Raw genomic sequence first — 6000 nt, forward strand, 5'->3', positions numbered from 1 at the left:
TTGGTCTTCCTGGTGGAGTGCTTACATGTTGCATTTGCCAGCTGCCTCCTGGACAAATTCTGTCCTCTGCCAACACAAAGAGGCCTCCAAGTTCCCCCTACTGCTGTGTCAAAGGGGGAGCAGAGTACATACGCAGTAGTAACAAGGAGTATCATGGTAAGTGAAGCATTTTTAAGGATTGTAGTTCATAAAAGAGAAGTTCTAAATCAGACTTCATTAACAGCAAACTTAATTACACAGCTGTGTCTTCATCCTAAACAGGGATAGAACAGCAGTTATGCTGACAACCAGCAAGGTCAGAATCTCACCCCAGGCCTTGCCTTTGCCTTTCTTTTAATTCTGCCCAGTCTTGTATTTGGCAAGAAAGATACGGATCATTTTCTTCATTCTTGTTCAGCTCTTTTCGGCACTGTTTATCATTCTTCTGAACTATCAGACCACCCTTAATGTAAATTTTAAACATATACACACACAAAACAAATAAACAAGTTATCCTTTACTTGAAGCGCACTTATTGAGAATGTTTCTTATAATATAGTAGATATGATTTACAGTATCTATAGTACACATACTATTTCTACGGTGCAGTGGTTTCCTACTGAAATGATAAGATTTTGCTGTAATTAATCTCTCTTCACAAAAGATGCTATTTCTATGTAGTTTGTTGCGGATAAGGCATAGTATTGTTTATGCTCTCCAGGTGTATTACTGAAACACTGCACTGTGTACAGCTGGAGCTCAAACAAAAAGTTTCAGTGCAGCTGAAATGCAATTTTTCATTAACGCTACAACAAAACTTTTCATAATGTTTAAAAAATTTTAACTTCTTAGCCCAGTCCATCAAACCTCAAAAAATTCTGAATGGTTCACAGCATGTGAATTTCAGTTTTCAGTCCATTATTACTTGAAGGAAATGCAGTTTAAAGCAGCAGACAAAACGAAATGCCTAACACACTAAAATATATACTTAAACAGATCCTCTTCTCATAAACTCTGGGAATTTATAATATTATATAATGTCAGATTATCATCAGAAGCATCCTATAACATGCTATTATTTGTAATGAATGCTGCTACATTCTGTCTAGTTAATGGGTTAAGGCATTAGTCAGTTCAGCCAATACCCACATCAAAACTTCTTCACCATCTGCTGCTGAAATGCCTTATTTTTCAGAGTGAAGTGTGTAAGAAAGCAATAGTATGCATGTCAGTACAGAACCAAGTATGTCTTGCCTGGGTTGTTTTACCTGGAATCATCTTCTTTAACATCTTGAAGTTACGAGATCGGGGTAACATGTTTGCATCATGACAGTGACATTTATTTGGGAGAAGGGTCAGAAAAAGAGTACTCAATCCATTGAGTGTTTTTTTAAAATGCGGACTCCAAATTTTAAAAGAAAAAAGATCATGTGTCTTTCTTTAGCTTGTTACTAAACACTTGAGAATTCTCAAATGGAACTACATTAATTTTTTCCTTTTAAGTTTGGAGTTGTGATTTTCTGGGGTTTTGGGTTTGGCTGGGGTTTTTTGAGACCTATTCTAATTCAGTTGGTTCATGAGGTGACACACAACAGACTTAAGGCTCTGAAACAGTTTCGGGATGAAAGAAGGCTGCTTGCCCACAACTGCAAGACTATTCTGAGGGTCACCGCTCTAGCATAATACAGACTATACAATTCAGCAACATAATAATAAACACAGCTCAAAATGAAAAAGCTGCCATGAAGCATCTATGAAATATTAGCATACAAATGTAAAATAACTTCCTTCTTAATGAACACAAAGGAAGGGGAAAAAAAGCAAATACTTTCTTAAGTGGTGCTATGAGTTTTAAAGACCATTATCTGTGCCTAAGTTGAGACAAAAAATACGTAAACCATTCCTGTGTCACATGTTTAGCAAACATAAATTTAAAAAAATACAAACAGCTTTTGAAATCCTGTGAGTTTAGAGGAGAGGAAGGAGAGGAAAAGTAGTTAAGAATTGTGACAAAAACTGTCTTAGGACATGCAAACTATCCTACAGACAGAAACTTCAATTTTGCAAGACCCAGGACCTGTTATTTAGATGGTTACTCAAAAACTGGGCTTTCCTTGTATTGAATTCTACATCCACTGCTTATTAGGATCAAAAACTAAAAGGTATTGCCTAGAAACTCATTAGCAAGGAAATACATTCCCTGAAAATGTGCAATTGCCAGACATACAGATAGGCATCCCCTAGCTTAAGACAGGAGTAGCAGCACTGTGCCTGATGAGTGTGCTACCTTTCTAAGCCATAGCTGTTGTGGAAAGCACAGAAAAAGTGTTTTCTAAAAGTGGTTTTGATGAAAGCTGGAAAAATTAATTTATGTTTTAAATCTATAAAGTTTAAGCTTTTAATCATTAGCAAAACTACCAAAAAGGTCAGAATTTTATTTTTTTATAATAAAATACCAACCTAGTCATAACAGATTTATCCTTTTTTTTTTTTTTTTTTTTTTTTTTTAATTTCTCCATATGCAGATCAAACTCAATATTTGAGTGGCAGGAAGAGTTCTGAGTGTAAAAGTCTACTGCCAGTGTACGGAACGTGGAATCAAGTTCTGTTTCATTATGTTTGTTTTTTTAAGTAGCACTACTGTTCCTGATCAAGACTCTAATTCTAGATTCTCAAAGCAAAATTCTAATTTTGTGAAGTAATATCTTATGTATAATAAGCACATGTAGCAATTTCCTCATTCATGTAACTTCCATTTTCTTGAGGTTCCCTCTATAGCAATCATGAGACTTTCCTCAAGATAAAGTTTTACTGTTCTTTCATTCTTATTTATGTATTGGAAAGACGTCTGTGGAATGCAGCTACAACATTTCTTTACTGGGTGCTCATTCATTTTTTGACTACCACTGTATTCTCATTGCTCAAAACCCTTTACTAAATGGCTCTTAACAGAAAGTACAAACATTAAAAGTACATAGGGAAGGAGTATATAACCAGAATTTGGGAAAAAATATGTAAACAGAATTCCTGCTAAGCAGGCTGCTAACTGACAACTCATAATCTCTTTTCAAACATGTACAGGTCAGGAAGTAAAACATTCAGTTCTTATCCTGTCCACTAACAGCCTCCCCAGCACTGTCGTTTTAGTAACAAAAACAACTCACACATTCTGTCCCTCCTGTGGTATTTATGCACATAATAAACACTTGACTCAAAAGTAGGGCCAGAGAAATGGCATTTCCAGTTATCTATAAAGACCAACACTGCTCCAAATGCCTATTACAACGTCGAATTTCCCTCTGCCGCAAGCAGACAGGAAAGATGACAATATGTTGGCATAGCAGGTTTTTAGGTCAACAGCTATGCCAACATCTTGCCTGCCCTCCAGCTCTGCATAGAACAACTTCTTGAAAAAGCATCTGTGGGAATTGTGTAATCTTTTACTGTGATTTGTTTGACCTGAAATAGAAAACCAAAATTCAGGTAGAAGCTTTATACTGTTATGTAAAACATCTGAATATCAATCAAATAGTACAGTGTACAGTAACTCTAATGTGATTTAGTTTTTATCCCTTAGGCTATGAGATCTAAAAAAAAGCCCTGACAATGGGCCCAGTTTTTAATTCTGTGTGTACAACAGTTGCAGAGGAGAATCAGTGTTTGCTTAACTGTTTTTCACAAAGCGATAATGTATTCAGGACTTACCAATACATCAACAAAATCCCAGAGGGAGGATGGTCGGTCTAGAGATGTATCCTATATACCGTAGCAGATGCATATTCTCAAGCGACTTCATTCTAAATACTCATTTTCTGGATTTGGTCAGTCTCTTTGTCCCAGACTCACCTAAACAAAAAAAAAAAAAAAAAAAAAATCAGAAAAAACCACAAACCACAAGATTTAAAACACAAACATTTGCTGTTATAAAAATGTATCAGCAGCTTCATTCATACTTAGAAATCACACTGCCACCTTCTCGTAATCTATTTCTTTTGCACAAATATTTGCAGAGGGTTTTTTGGGCAGCAGATTTGCCAAGGAGACAGATTTTCAGGAGGAAAGTGGCAGTCATTACAGAACTGGAGACAGTCTCATGCGATTTACTTTGCCCACAGTGTCACACTTTGGCTGTTTGGTAGTTGGTTTGTGGGTTTTTAATTTATTTTGAATAGAAGAGGGGCAGGGGGTGAGGGGAAAGATATTCTAATATATTTCTGTTACCATGTACCTGGTGCTGTACAGTAGCCAAACTGGCAAGACTGAAATGTAAGAGTCTAATAAGCTTAAGGACATTTGATAACTGTATCTAGATCACGTTGACTAGGTCAGTCATTTGCAACATCAAACACACTTGTTGCTGAACAGACAATGCTGTCAGCCATGGGAATTGTGAACTGCACCTTTGATTCTCATTTCCAAGCTCTGTATTCAAACCTGGCACCTTAAGGTTATATCAGCACTGGGGCTTTTCTTTTCTTCCCTCCCTCTTCCCCCACTACTGGATTTTGGGGGGTGAGAAAAGCAAAGGAAAAGTTATTTATTTACACTGGCTACAACATCTTTAACAAAAGACAAGTGCATTCGTGGTCACCAGACACGCCGGTAGCATAACGCTTTGTGAGTACTCTTTGAAGAAGCTGTGCTCAGGTAAAACTGTTCCAAAGCTGTGACTATTGCACAATGTAGCCTCCTTCTTCAGGTGTTAACTACACCATCAGTGATCACTTAACAACATACAACACAGAACTGTCCAAAACCAGGAGTGAATACAGAAAGGCATACTTTCCATATTACATAAACAGAATAGAAACCATTATGGAACTAAACATTGTCGCATTTCAAAATATTACAAGAGAGCATCTTCTGTTCTTCTTAACACTTCTGTCTTTAATTAACATTATAATTAGCATGCAAACTATCGTCGTCTTACCCAACTGAAAGTCTGGTTTTCCACCAATTATTCTCTTGTAAGAAAACAGTGCAAGATTGAAGATGTGAATGACACTATATTTTAAAGAGTCACTTCAGAAAAATTTTAAAATCCAGTTTAAGAAAAAGCTCTTAAATCCACCATTTGTAAATATTATCAGTGAATTCCACTAGACTTTTCTATTCGGGTTGCTGTATCTCTGGATGTGAAAAAGTTTTAATTCTTCAAATTGGGAAACACTTTCTAAGTTCAAAATGCTTATTTCTTAAAAATTGTGGATATACAGAAAAAACAAGTTTGTTTGCCTATTTTGCATTTGCTAAGCCTTTCTGCCTTTAAAAGATAGTTTATACAGAAATGTTTTAAGCAGGTATGTTCATACACAACTTTTCTTACCTTACAATTCTCTTGTAAACGAGTGTGGTTGTTAGCACTTCAGCAATATCCCTGCATTTGCTTAAGCTAACGACTTTTCCCAGACTTTTTTGAATTGAAAACTGCCTATATTTGGAATCTGATTCTGCAGAATGTTTGTGTGTAAGTGCACTCATGTCAGTAGAGGGTTTTCATCCTCTGACATGACCTATAATAAACAAGAATTAAACTAAACAGCAATGTCAGCAGACAAGATCAGGGTGCATTATCACTGATGTTCTCTGACCTGTCAATCATACAATCTCCTCTGTCCTAAGAAAGCCTGTTGTTAGGCTTTCTCCTAACAGTTCACACCCTGTTAGGAGAAGAGTGTATGAACTGCAGCATAGTTTGGGCTTAGGCCAAGGGAGGTATTACTTCAAAGCTCCATATCCTAGCTGTATGGTTTAAGCATAGCCGGTAACTCAGCAGCACAACGTCAGTCACTCATTCCACCCCTGCCAACCCTGCTCCTGGAGGGATGGGAAGGAGAATTGTAAGAATGTAAAACCCATGGGTTGAGATAAGAACAGTCCAGTAACTAAGGTATAATATAAAACTACTACTACTACTAAGGGAAATAAGAAGGGGAGAGAATATAAAATTACAAAAGGAAGGGGAAAAAAACCCCACAATAACTAGCAGTGCAGCACAATACAATTGCTCACCGTCCGCTG

Source organism: Strigops habroptila, chromosome Z (genome assembly GCF_004027225.2).
Source record: "Strigops habroptila isolate Jane chromosome Z, bStrHab1.2.pri, whole genome shotgun sequence".
NCBI lineage: Eukaryota > Metazoa > Chordata > Aves > Psittaciformes > Psittacidae > Strigops > Strigops habroptila.